The following is a 15,633-nucleotide window of genomic DNA, read 5'->3' as shown; positions in this document are numbered from 1 at the left end:
CATACCCTCTTTGCCTAGATGAGTCAGACCGTGTGCCACCTCAGCTAGACTTGGAAGGTATGCTCTGGGAGCTACTGGCTTACCGTGTCCACCTGTCCACAGTCCTGAGGACTCCTGGCCATACACCTTTGTCCTCCAGACTGCCTTTTCCTGTAGGGAACACAAATTTTTTGTATCTTAATTTAACTATCGTGTGTTTGCAATGTAGAGTACCATGAGCATAACTCAAAAAAAAAGAAAAAAGAAACATCTCTAGAAGAGAGAAAGAAGAAGAAAATGAAAAAGAAAATGTCAGGTTTGCCATTCACCAACAGGCATATCAGTGTCTATACAAAATTTTCCTTCACCAGTATTCCCATTCTCCACCCTTTGTGCATGACAAGGCACACTGCAGTAATACTGGTGTCATCGTGCTGTTGAGATATACTGGGTTTGGGCAGAACTCTGAAGGACCTAAGCATGTGGAGTTTGAACTGTACTTGGGTCCATGTATTGTACCACCCTGTGTGAACGCAAAAGATGAAGAGGAAACTGTAGAGAAACAGAATAGAGGTTGGTGACAGATGAGTTTGTAGAGGTGAAGATTTTATAAAAATTTGCCAACTGGATTGGGCACTACGGGGAAGTGATTCTCTACTTGGTCCACTCCCCTTAAAAAAAATGTCTGTGTTTGTCGTATCGCTATTGAGACTATCCCAGCCATCAATCCAGTGTCCTGTCCATCCTAAGTTCATAGGGAACCCGGTATCTGTGAGATAGTTTCCTCTACCTGTGATGGACATGCATCTAGAACCATGAAATGTAACATTAGTCTTCGTGGGTGTCTAACATACTTTGTACTTCCTGAGTGGGAGCACAGTATGTGTATATCATATCTAACAAAATTAAGTTAATCAGGGGCCATTTCTGCTAGGAAAAAGAAGCAAAAGTTTAGAGGCCCATCTTAACCCCAGCAAGTTTTGTCAAAGGGTAATGTTGCATTTATTTTGTTCTTCCCATTAGCCCAATCTGTGTTTTCTGTATGGCTTATGATTCCTTACTATATGTCCCCTGGTCCCATCTATGTATTTAATAATGTGGCTTGTGTTTTCTGTCTAGGGGATCTATATTGACTATGTGTCCTACTACTCCTACAATCTCTGGCAAAATGCCCTTCCTTCCTACAAGTATAACATATTATTGACCATTAGGGATCTGGGGTTTGGACTGATGGATCTTTCCTGTATGTGCCAGTATACTTACCGTCCTCAACCTCTCCACCTGTTGTTCTCTGCGCCTAGCACTATTCTTGTGATGTTCAATAGCACACTATCTAAGATTAGCTACTGTGACCCCTTTCCAATTTTGCAAAGAAGTCTGCACCCTGACATTCAATGCCTTATTGAGCCCGTCCATTTGCACAGAGACAGCCACCTCCCATTTGCGGAATTAGTGTTTACCAGTGGTCTTATCCAGATGGAGAGTTTTCTATTACTGCAAAAGACAAAAACAAAAAAAAGTTTAACAAGCTTCTAGGTCATGCGAAGTATACATTCAATCCTTCTCATCCCGTATTAAGGGTCTGTACATGGTCCAACAAACATTTCCTAGCTCATCTTGACTAGGGGCATTACTAGGAATGAATACTTCTTCTATGGTAACTGAAAGAAATACCCTGGGGTTACCTTGTCTCTGTCCGCTTTCCTACTGGCAAATACTAATGTGCCGACAGGTTTTTCTCCATTTCTGACGTTACTTTCTTGATTTTTTTTTTACTATATATGTACACGAATGATACCATACTTACCTGTTCCACTGGTCTCAGCCACTTCCCCCACAGGCTACTGCTCTTCTTTTACCAGTTGGATACTCCTCTGGGTACATGAGAAATGGCTGAAAACAATCAGGTCACCTTCTCCTCCTAAATAAAACTTCAACATTCATTAGTACATATATAGGTTACAGTCATATTTTTCATATTTTTATAATTTTCTATAGTTTGTATGCTGGCCGTAACTGCTTCCACATCTACATATGGCGGTGTACTTGCATTCTCTTTTTTTTCTTCCTACTTGTTTATTGTTGCTACAAGTTCAAACAGTTCTTATATTTCCATTCTTGTCTTATATGACTTTGGTTAGACATACCACCTGCAATACCTTAGGATCAAACTCACCAACCCCTCTTGCTGCCACAGGTTTAAACACTTTGTATGTATGACCCTTTGTTTTCTGGATTTTATCAGACATATCCTTATCCTTAAGTTCTGCAATACCTCTGGTTCAAAGCTGCCCACCCTAGGGAATGGTACCCTATCTTTGTCAGTCATACCTAACCATTCATTGCAAAAAGCCTCCGTGTGTGAACCATACTTTTCACACATAATAAACCTTGCTGACCCATCTCGGTCGCAATTCTGACCTTCTCGGTCCCGAGTCTGACCTTCTCGGTCCCAACTCTTCTTCAGCCTGAACCCTAGCTACCAAACGCCCACTGTTTGTGCAATTGGATCCCATCGCGGACTTTTTGCCAATAAACGCAATCCCCAATGCACACCGCAAATAGACGGTGAAAGACACCTAGCGCTTTCACTCGCTCCTTCTCCGCTGAGTACCACGACTCACTCCAATAGTGAACACTGCGTACCCAGTGAGGCCCTATTGGTTTCTATTTACTGGAAGTGTTAGGAGTGACTTACCTTTTTCAGTAAATATCTGCCGCTGGAGATTTTCCTGAGACAGACCAGCGAAAATTCCCTATACACTTTTTTATACACAAATCACGCTTGCGTATGCGCTATACAGCGCTAATGATACCGCGATTTTACGCAAAAGCTCATAAAAGGGGTATCAATTTGCGCTATGTATCGCCCCCACAAACGCGCGGTCCAATCGCACAGCGTATAGGTACTTGTTACCTATCTGCCATACAACCACGGGTCAATGTACAAACTGTGACCCTCAGCTCGGAGCGTAACAAAAAACCTTTTTACTTCAATACTACACAATGCACAATTCCCTATTACGCTCCTCTGCAAATCTCCTCACAATTTGCGTATTTCAATCTATATTAACGTGAGTCAGCCACCTCACGCCACCAAGCCTCCACTTACTTGATGTACCACACTACGGGATCCCGTATTCCCTGGGTTCAATCCACTCACTCCTACGTTCACTCACTCAAATACACTTTGGGTTTTTTTCTGTACAGAAAATTTCAATTCATTCAGATAGGCAGCTTTACCCCAGAGGCAATACAGTTTTTAAACTAAATTTAGAGTAACCTGCTTTTGAAATCGGATAGTTATGTGCTATTGTCTACTATCCCACCTTTGAACTAAACGACACTATTGTGTAATTTGTACTTAGCGCCCGCATTCTTACGCACTTTGCATAAACACACGACCGTGCGTGTCTCTTACGCTGCGTGTGCAGTCCTTTACTTTGTCCGAGACACGTGTACAAAACCCTGCGTCTGCAATAAAACAAATCACACAGCTCTATAAATGTGAACAATACTAATTACTATTGCCCACTAGACACAACTTGTTCTGTATAAATTTTTATGCAGACATGCGTTTGTGTCTTTACACTTACTTCCTTCAAATACTGTTATTTCAAATTTACCTATATAGAAACAAATGTATCCTATTTCACACAGATCTATAATGACTCTAGCAATAATCAATAATTTAAATGATATGATTCAGATTGGATAGCTATCTTGCAGAACATACACTGATATAAATATACATATAATTATAATATTATATATATGTACGTACGATTCACTGGTCTCCTATGAGACACCTTACCTCTTATTTGCATATCAAAGCTATTTGCTTTTCCACTGCTAAGAAAAACAGTTACACAGGTTAATTTGCATTTCAATGACTATCTTCCCTAGTAAGCAGATTCTACAAGTCTTGGAAGGAAAAAGAGAAAAAAAAACCCCTTTCTTTCCTTTTTCTATCTGTGTGCAATTTCTTTACTTGATGCAAAGTAATTACGCACAGACAAGAAGGACAGGAGAAAAAAAAAACTTATCTCACCATTTACTCTCACTAGGCCCAACTGAAACTATTTGTAATTGACTATGGCATGGGTTAAATAAATGCATTGGTAACTCATAAATGGTGTTTGATGTGATAAAGCCAAATATTTATCTTACGTAAAACCCTTTAAAAGGTAAAAGAACACAGTACGCTATTGGCGTAAGGAATACCGTAAGTGTACGCACGTTGCGTATCTAACGCTTAGCCGTGGTCGAGACGCACGAGCGGCACGTTCGCTCACGGCTTAGAGCGTACAGGCAAGCACGCTATAGGCTGCCGACTAACGTAATGATATGCTATCAGCGTAGCGTATGCTTGGGACCACGAGGAGATCACAAGCGGCGCTGACGCTCACAGTGTTAAACCTTTATAACTATACCATAAAACAATGTACTTATAATGTAAATCCTTGTGCAGTGATAAGGTGTAAATGCAACACAGTGTAACCTTGTTAACTTGAAAGCTGTACGAGCGTCTCCGACGCTCTGAGAATACTTAGAAATATAATGAATACACAGATACCGGTCTTAGGTTCTAACACCTTATATGAACGTTCTATTTGCAAAAGAATAATACAATACAAGTCATACACTACCAAAATAACATTGACTACCTAACCAGATAACTACACATGAAATACAATAGCAGTACAATAACACTTAAGAGAAAGAGAGAGAAAGAGGAGAAGAGAGAGAGAGAGATAATGGCTTATAACAATAAAGGCAATATGGTTGCAGAGAAACTTACGCACAAAGGGAAACAATCGCATGCGCCTTCTGGATATCCAGCTCCCGATTATCAGCAATGAGAACCGTTGAAGAGAATAGAGAGCTGGCCCAGATCGGCTTGTCCTTTTATACACTACACACAATACAGTACAATGGTCCCTATATTCTTATTGTTCATTGGACACAGGAATTCGTCTTCGCATTATAACAAAAGGTCATAGGTTGATTCATACAGGTGGGCTGTGACTATTTCCAACTGCTCAGGTGGGTGGGAAACTAGGTTTCCCGCCGCATGGATAATAAAGTGCAAATAATAGTAAATGTCCATAAACTTCTTATGTCCATAACTATTCGCACGAGCGATTAATCCGCTTCAAACCAACACCGGAATATTGCTAATTAAATACTCTTCCGATGGATACTAAACACCACTGTATAACCCCTGTCTGACCCTTCGTATCAAACAAAGAGGGATCTCTTTGTCTATGAACATGCTACATTAACTAAACTTTCAGATTCTATCAAAGGGACCATAATCTTCAAAATACATTATATGGTTAAAATATGTAACAATTGAGTCGCCCGCTAGACGCACATAAACTTTACCGTAAAAGCGCATACCGTGCGCCTGCGGGTGCACGCAACAGCGAGTAAGCGCACGCACGGGAGAGCCCATGCACTCGCAGCGGGGACACGCATGAGGTGCAAATATGGCAATGTGTAGCGTGATATTTTTCTGACTTTGACAGTCCACCCTTTGGCAGTCACCAATAACTGCCACTTTCTAAAACATTTCAAAAAGAGAAAAATATATGTCATGTGTAAATACATTTCTATGATTGGGTAGGGGAGGAGAGGAGAAGGTAGGAAACGGGTATGACCTAGTGAGATAGCAGGAGCATGTGTGTATGAATCCATGTTTGGGGGGGTCATGTATCATCGTGCCGTACGTGTCTTAAATCAAGCTTCGAGGTATTGCGAAGTATACATTTGAATTCCTTCTTATCCCGTGGTACGGGTCTGTGGATGGGCTGTCAAACTTTACCGAGCTCTCTTCGGCTTTTGGTTGCAACAAAATGGGGGAGTACATTTTAGTTGATGATACATGAATGGGGGAATATGTGAATGCTGATATCTGTGCCTGTATTCCCTATCGACTATGTGTGTTATTACCTGAAGGTTGTAGAGATGAAGATAAAGAACAATTATGGTAAATGCAGTGATAAACTATGTGAGTTTAATATACATTTGCCGATTGAGGTCTTGTCTTGTGTCTTGTCTTGTCTTGTCTCGATGCACATGTTGACTGTAGTCTCTTTGTGCTTTTGCCAATAAACGCAAGCAAAGCTTTATCAATGTCCATAGACTTACAAAAAGTGTTGGGCTAGCATAAAATTAAAAGTACTAGGGATATGGGGGTCTATGGCATAGTCCATCAGTTGTCTGTGTAAAAGGTTGTCAAATTCTTCTTTAGTCCATCTGTTGTCTGCATACAAGGTCGTCAAAATCCTCTTCCAAGCGGGTCTTTTTTCCTTGGAGGAAAACAAAGGAGAAACGGGTGAAAGAAACGGACCGTGGAATCACATTTTCATCACAACATTGTCTCTATCGTTGGGTCATAAATCACATTAGTCGTTGTTATTACAGTATCTTCACTCCTTAAACTCATCACTCGGGCGCTACGTTTACACTTTGTTAAAACCCGAACGCATCTAAATATCAGACCGACCAATATGATGACACCCAGAACACACAAAAGGAATTTCCCTACATCCATGATAATACCTTGGGTCCATTCTCCTAAACCAGAGAACCAATTTCGTGGGTTCAACCATGACACCCAACTGGTCAGCTCATTACCCACAGCGGCAAGGGTGAGATTGTGTTTCCTTCGGAACTCCCATTTTAATTGGAGAATGTCGTCCATCTTTTTGTCTATGACCTCGACCGGGTCCTCGGTGCTGTTTGTGATATACGTGCAGCACTTTATTCCATACTGAGTTGCTAGGGTGACACAATACCCACCCGTCACAGCTGTGAGATAATTGAGAATCATCCTATGCTGAACCAGTTCTGTTTTATAAGCTTGGAGCTCCCTTCCAGTATACCTGAATGTGTCATCATACATTTCAGTGATATTGTCTAATAAATTTGCAAGCGCAGATATGTATCTATAATTTATCACTCCTCTGGCGGTACGAGTGATATCTAACGCGATTAGAAATTGAATCCCGGTGGATTCACTGATCAGGTCAGAGGCCGGATGCTCTGTTCTCTCTATCAGGTGCCGTTTAACGATGTGCTCGTAATGAGTGTGAGTATAAGGAGCTTGGGCACTGCGGTGAATATCCTTCATTTTAGTGTGGGATACGGTCATTACCTCAGGCAGTACTTTTCCAATATAACATAACCCTTCTGAGTTTGGGGCAAGCCACTTATACGCCTTCCTCCCGCATATGAAATATGCATCATCGGGGAGAACATATGGGACGGAGTAGGACATTACCATATTACACATTTTCCATATGAAATCTCCTAACCCTAATTCTCCCATCTGTTTAGTACACGTATCGGTTTGTACGATGTGTGCACAGTATCCTGGTGATACCTCTCCAACTCTCATGGTCCTACTTCCTAGGGTATACCTATATCGGAAATATTTTCCACTACCGGCTATGTGGCGTATAAGTTCTGTATCTGTTGGCATTCTATCGGCTCTGTATGAAAAGGTCATGGTTTGGTTATTCCATGACACTTCCCAATTTCCCGGCTTTCGGGGATTGGAAATGTTAAAACATACTAGGGATCTATCCACATGATATTGGTGGAGCTTCAAACTAGGAGGACTGGAGATATTAAACCTCATGTCCACCGGCCTCCCACCACTTAGCTCAAGTACCTCCCCTATAGTTAAAGGGAAGGGCACTAATCCTGATTTGCTATGGCCTTGAGGTACTTGAGAGCATACCCAACAATCTGTCTGATTTAACACTTTACCCACTAAGGAGTGATAGTCACTCAATGGATGCCGGTCCATGTGGATATTAAAACTGGATTGGCATTTCTTGATACACCCATCCTCAACTACACTGTCACAGAGTCTACAGATACAGTTTTCTTTAGCTAAACAATCCTTCACAATTGTCTACAAATAACATGGCTGCTAGATCGTTTTCCGGTACTCGCCTTTGCTCGGTGATTGTGTTGTTATTGGAAATTTACGCCTCCATCTTTGTCATCAGAACCTTTCTGGATCCTTTCTCGACCTCACTGGTACTCTCACCGAAACAGACTGCTCTGGTCAACATCAGGGTCAACATGAAAACACGGATCACAGTCTCTTGAGGCGAGTCCATCTTACAGGAGGAGAAAAGGAGAAATTTGTAATGGGGGTACAAAAAACAGTTTGAGGGGGAGAGAAACTTGTTACGATAATTAGTTCTCTAGTCTTGTTGTTCTTCTTGTTCTGCTGTCATCTCAAAGGTGCTGTCTCTCAGTCTTCCAAACGATCACTCCGGTGATGCAATATTCCTTCCAAATCAGCGATCTCTCTGTAAGGAGCAAAAATCTTGCATTACCATTTGTCTAACTGATGTGTGACATACCATCTTTAAAAACATGAAAACATGAGTGAGAAGAGAGAAAACAAGAAAAAACCAAAAGAGAGAGAGAACAATTCATATACATATATATTACATAAACCAACAATAAACAATAACAGAAAAAAAAACATTTTTCAAACATTTTAAAACATTGTTCATCAGGCTGTCATATCTACATGTCCAATGGTATCCTTGCGCAGTCCCTCCCACCAGCACCTCCATACTCCACCCTTTGTATCTGGCCAGGTTACATTGATGTGGGTAGGTCATGCTGGGGTTTGGTAGACTTCTGCAAAGACCAAGTAGATATGCAATGTTTGAGTCCTACCAATAATCGTCAAAGATGGGGAGAGAAAAAAACATTTCACAGATACATTTACAACGTTTCACCCGGTCATTCCTGTGTCTTCAGGGAATGACCTCCCACTTTATTAACTATAACCTCAGGCTTACCATCAGTCTTAATGATCACCTTTCCTGATTGCAACTTATAGGTGTAACTCAAAATTTTACATATGTGGTACCATTACGATTTTATTTTTCATGTCGTGGTCTAGGGGGTCTGGCTTTATGTGGGCTGTTACAGTTACTGGCATAATGCCCTTCTCTTTTACAAAGATAACAAACCCTGGGCTTCTTCCAAGTGTCAGTGACCTGAGGTTTTGGTTGATTTGATGCCTCCTCAAACGCTTGGATGCTCATCACCATCAACCGCTTTCCCTGTACTTCCCTGATTCCTTGGATATCATGGTTATGTTGTTGTCTAGGGGGTTGATATGACTTTTGTATTTCTCTTGATCTACAATCTCTTGCAAAGTGTCCCATTTTATGACAATTGTAACAGACTTCCACATTTGAATTTCTCGCAGTGGTGTGGGGCTTATGCTGGAGTGGTCTTGTGGTTAGGGCCTGTATACTTGCGGCCATTAACTTATCACTTTGTGACTCCCTGTATCTGGTGATATTCTGATCATGATCAATAGCGGCCTCTCTTAATGCGGCCACCGAGATATTTCTCCAGTTTGGGTTGGTGGTCTGTATCCTAGTTCTCAATACCTCCTTTAAACCATTCATTAATACCTTAACCGCTATTTCTCTATGCTGTGCATTAGTTTTGATGTCTGTGATCCCAGTGTTTCTAGCCATTACTTGCAGTTCTCGATTGAAATAATTAGAAATACTTTCCCCTTCGTTTTGTCTTATGGAGAAAATTTCATTCCACTTGACAACGGCAGGGAAATATACTTCTAACTGTCGGTTAATCTGCTTAATACATTCCTGATTGTGTTCCTCCGTTTGAGGTACTTCTGTGTCTAATTGACAATCAGTAATAAATTTCGCAGGGTCAACACTGGAGGGCAAACATGCCCTCAGCACTGTCCGCCAATCTTTGTTGGTGGGTTCTGTGGCGTTTCCTAGTTCTTTAATGAACCTTTGACATGCGACTAGATTTTTCCTAGGATCAGGAAATTCAGACATAATTGATCTCAATTCGGTCCGGGACCAGAGACAGCGCATTGCACTGTCCCCGACGGGAATGATTCCCTGAGCGTCAGTCTTCCCATTGGGGACTGTGATCACCCTGACAGGACTAAATTCAATTACATCACCTTGTGTTGGTCTTGCAATATGGGGTACATTTGTTTGTGCGTGATATAAAACATTGTACGTACCTGTGGACACGACCTCACCTGACCCTCCGTTAGGGGGTTTGATTATTGCCTTTACCGATTTGGTCGCGTCCACCTGGATGTCTTGTGTGATGGCTGCTGGAAAAGGTGCCGACATCGTGCTGGGCTCACGTTCTTGCTTGTAGTCCTGAGGGAAGTTTGACATGGGGTGCGACTTGCACAGGTTAACATTTGTAATTTTTACACTTTCATTTTCATAAACATTATTACATTTGTTACTTTCATCCTTAATACAGTTACTAAGTGCATTTTTATCGTACAACATTGTGCCTTTCTCTGCAACCATAATCCTCTCCATTGCCATGTCTCTTTTCCCAAGATGAGGGTCAGATATGTCAGTTAAACTTCTTTGCATTTCACTTTCCTGTTGCCACAATTTTAAATAGTCATAATGTTTGATCCGTCTCTTTGTTGATTTAATGAGACATATCCTTCTCCTAAGATTTTGTAACACATTTGGGCTAAAGCTACCTACCCGGGGAAACTTCTCCCCGTCATGCACAGTCATTCTTTCCCATTCATCACATAAAACCTCTGTGTGTGAACCGTATTTTTCACACATTACATACCTTGCCGACCCGATTGGCCGGTTTACTGAGTCAACCCGAACCGAGGTTGATCGCCCCCTACCTGAACAACTGGCCCCCATAACTTGCAGGTGTTGCTTTCACTACCTCTGACCTTCAAATCAGGGTCTTCAGCGAACCCTTACAAAAACCAAGATGTCCGGGGCAGGCCGGCGGCGAAGTTTACCGAGTACTCCACTCACTCCTCACCCACGTTGGCCAGTACTGCAATCACTGTATCCAGAGCTGTTGTACCCAACCTAGGGCCCCTATGAACCTTTACTTACTGGGGCGTGTTGGACCTACCAGTCCCCAGCAAGTATCGGTTGTTGGATAGTTCCCGAGTGACCAGCGAACCTCCCTTAAAATAAAAAAAATTACACAAATCACGTTAAAATGTACAAATAGCGTTTATGACCTCTAGCGTACGCAAATGGTACTGGGTCAAATTACTAACTAATGCACACAATTACGTGCGGTACAATCGTTCTGCACATAAGCAACTAATCTTATGTGCGGAGCGACCAGTGGAATCGAAAATTGCAGCTGCGAATTCCTTCAGCCTGAGCTTCAATGGCCTATATGGGTTCCGCACCAACCCTTCCTGGTGCTGTGCTACTTTTCTCTATAGCGGACTTCTTAGTCTGCTGTACCTAGACCTCCTGGTCTGTTCCGGACCTCCTGGTCTGTGCTACAGTAGACCTCCTGGTCTGCTATACTCTAATGCTCAAATTTATGTTTAACAAGGGATGCCTCCCCAGCCACCATGCACGTCACTTACATGTATGTACCTCACGAGAACTCGACTTCTTGTGGTTCAACCCAAAAATTGTAAAAACATATATATACAAACACTCACTCACCACATGTACACTTTACTTTTGTTTCTATTTCTGCGCAGAAATTTCTTTCCTTTAGACCAGATGAGTCGCAAATTGGAGAAGGATCTATTAGCTTAAAATTTTGGACACTAAAATTGACTTGCGCTATTTATCGCGTTGCTTCCTTTTCGCCTGTTAAAATAATACTATCGTGTGTTTTGAATTATGTGGGCGTACCCGGACGCTCCGTTGCGTAATATACGCTGCGTGCTTCGGCCTTTGTGTTGCGTACGCTTGTCTCACCCTTTTGTTAGAGACACGTGTATGCCAGCCAGATATGTCCACAGAAATACAATTAACACGTTTATCAATGTAGATGATCTTTAATTGTATTCATCTACCGAGCACCACACAAGTCTCTCCTTGTATCTTAGGCAAAGCTGTGTGCGTGCTTTACAAATTACCCCTTAATGTATTACCTTTACTCTTTAACTACTAATAGCAACAAATCTTTCTTAGCATGTTATCAAATGTGAAATGGCAACCAAGAGAGTGATATGTGAAAATACACGAATGAAAAGAAATGCAGATATATGCGTGCGTGCGTACGCAAGACAGAAATAAACAGTTTTAAAAGACACTAGCGTGTTGTTCTTACCTCCGGTTCCGGATTCCTTCAGCACCCTTTACTAAGCGAAGCAGACGCTTATCCGGTCAGCACGACGAGGAATATTACCTCCCGCCCTTTGCTGATCGATAATGTCTGCTGAAATTACCTAGTGCAGATATGTGAAGAACGGACGAGCCGCCAATTGATAAAGCCAAATATTTATCTTACGTAAAACCCTTTAAAAGGTAAAAGAACACAGTACGCTATTGGCGTAAGGAATACCGTAAGTGTACGCACGTTGCGTATCTAACGCTTAGCCGTGGTCGAGACGCACGAGCGGCACGTTCGCTCACGGCTTAGAGCGTACAGGCAAGCACGCTATAGGCTGCCGACTAACGTAATGATATGCTATCAGCGTAGCGTATGCTTGGGACCATGAGGAGATCACAAGCGGCGCTGACGCTCACAGTGTTAAACCTTTATAACTATACCATAAAACAATGTACTTATAATGTAAATCCTTGTGCAGTGATAAGGTGTAAATGCAACACAGTGTAACCTTGTTAACTTGAAAGCTGTACGAGCGTCTCCGACGCTCTGAGAATACTTAGAAATATAATGAATACACAGATACCGGTCTTAGGTTCTAACACCTTATATGAACGTTCTATTTGCAAAAGAATAATACAATACAAGTCATACACTACCAAAATAACATTGACTACCTAACCAGATAACTACACATGAAATACAATAGCAGTACAATAACACTTAAGAGAAAGAGAGAGAAAGAGGAGAAGAGAGAGAGAGAGATAATGGCTTATAACAATAAAGGCAATATGGTTGCAGAGAAACTTACGCACAAAGGGAAACAATCGCATGCGCCTTCTGGATATCCAGCTCCCGATTATCAGCAATGAGAACCGTTGAAGAGAATAGAGAGCTGGCCCAGATCGGCTTGTCCTTTTATACACTACACACAATACAGTACAATGGTCCCTATATTCTTATTGTTCATTGGACACAGGAATTCGTCTTCGCATTATAACAAAAGGTCATAGGTTGATTCATACAGGTGGGCTGTGACTATTTCCAACTGCTCAGGTGGGTGGGAAACTAGGTTTCCCGCCGCATGGATAATAAAGTGCAAATAATAGTAAATGTCCATAAACTTCTTATGTCCATAACTATTCGCACGAGCGATTAATTCGCTTCAAACCAACACCGGAATATTGCTAATTAAATACTCTTCCGATGGATACTAAACACCACTGTATAACCCCTGTCTGACCCTTCGTATCAAACAAAGAGGGATCTCTTTGTCTATGAACATGCTACATTAACTAAACTTTCAGATTCTATCAAAGGGACCATAATCTTCAAAATACATTATATGGTTAAAATATGTAACGATTGAGTCGCCCGCTAGACGCACATAAACTTTACCGTAAATGCGCATACCGTGCGCCTGCGGGTGCATGCAACAGCGACTAAGCGCACGCACGGGAGAGCCCATGCACTCGCAGCGGGGACACGCATGAGGTGCAAATATGGCAATGTGTAGCGTGATATTTTTCTGACTTTGACAGATGTGACCAAGGAAACTGATTTTTCTGAACAGATTGAAAATCAGCTATTTAGAAAATGACCTTCCTAAAATGGCCACTGCTCCTCCCCCTTCCACATCCATGAGGTTTACACAAAATGGTGGGCAAGCCATGTGGTTAGTCCAAAATGGAGGACAGACCATGCGGCTTCCTTTGTCACAAAGAAATCACACATTATACAAGCACCAGGAGTTATTTTAGGCCTGAGTTTAAAAAAAAACTATATCAAGGCTATGCAGCAACTTTTAAATGTACTTTCAAACCTACTTAACTCAATCCAATCTGAATCAAACACAATATGACTTATTTGAACTTTGTTTTGTAACAATAAAAATAAATTTTAGCATCTTAAATATTATGAGAAACGCATTGTCCCTTGAAATTTCATATCATTGGCTTACTGATATCACAACAATACACGTGGATGTTATTTTCATCAGCGTCGTGATGCGTCCATCGGAGCCGGTCGATTATAGCCGCGTTTGTAATGTACAGTGCAACATTAAGACCCTGATATCGCGGACCAGCCCCCATCTGTGAATGCCAAATTGCTTTCTCACAAATATTTAAAATGCCCACTCTAATATATACTGCAGACGCCAGGCGCATCTTATTACCATATACGATAAAAGTGTGCTGTACGTCGCAAAACACTGCATCCCATAAGAGAAAACAATACACCCACACATTATCTGAGTTCCAAAGCTCATTGATGTATATATTTGTTATTAAAAGGATATGGATTCAATATATTACAATGTACAGTATACCTATAGTTACAACTCATACAGTAAGCAGTTAATACATACAGTTACATACAGTTACAGTTACATACAGTTATTTACAGTTACAGGCCAGCGATACAATTACCATGTATTTCAATGCATCCTCCTCTTAATATCTCTCTCTCTCAGCAAATAAATACAGGAACTGATCTGGCAATAACTTCATCATCGTCTCAGACCAAACAGCAACTGAGCTCCTGTGTGATCAGCAATGTGTTATCTAGTTTTTGGGGGAGAGAACTTACTCATTCATGATGAGTCACTAGTCTCTTTGTATATGCTAAACAGGTTCAGCCTTGGGGACATCCAAAGGGGCTGGCCTGAGCTTCCTGTTCACTACCTGTTTGGAATATCTATTGTTCTAATAAAAGTGATTTTAGCTTTTATACATTTAATCATAATTATTTGTTGCCATGTCCTACAACTTAATAACAAGTATCAAATGAATCTACACATTAATCTGCTTGCTTTAATAGTAAATATGACAGGTCTATCTTGCTTTGTTCAAATAATACACATACATGACATTACTTCATTATATAGTTTTAAATCATCATGATGTCTGGCGCTTGATATTATTATAATTATGTACTGTATGAAATAAGTGTCGAATCCATCTTTGTGGCATGTCCGTGTAAATGCGTGTGTTACCATATATTGCTGTGCTCGCTGCACGTATTTGCAAGTATAGCGACTTATAATGTGTGTAGTTTGTATGTTCTTTCTATGTAATATTTTTGACTTCGACAAAATATATAAGGGGGAGATCAATAAATATATAAGAGAATGGGCAGAATGGGGGATCATTAAAACTATTATATAGGGGGGCGTGGCCTGGCCTGTGAGCTGTGAAGAGGTGATCTCGAGGAGCTCCTGCCGGCCCTGATCTTATTACTAAAATAAAACTGTTTTAGGGAATCCTTAACCCCTCTAACATATCCTACTGCACACCTCTACCATCCGGGACCAGAGGGTCTGGGTTGCGGAGCCGAGGAGCCCTTTTAAGGGTCCCTGCAGGTTGCGGCCCTCCCCTCTATAGAGAACCGGGGACTACAGTCTGAGCTCCCCCCGGCCGGAAGTGCGGGCCGAGCGGCGACGGAGCTCGGGAGGGACGACTTCTCCCGAGCATATCAGTGACTGCCCTGTGCCTGGCTGGCCTGCCGCGAGACCCCCCCCCCCCTGCTGTCTAC

Source organism: Pseudophryne corroboree, chromosome 2 (genome assembly GCF_028390025.1).
Source record: "Pseudophryne corroboree isolate aPseCor3 chromosome 2, aPseCor3.hap2, whole genome shotgun sequence".
Classification (NCBI taxonomy): domain Eukaryota; kingdom Metazoa; phylum Chordata; class Amphibia; order Anura; family Myobatrachidae; genus Pseudophryne; species Pseudophryne corroboree.
Note: the sequence above shows the minus strand (reverse complement) of the source record.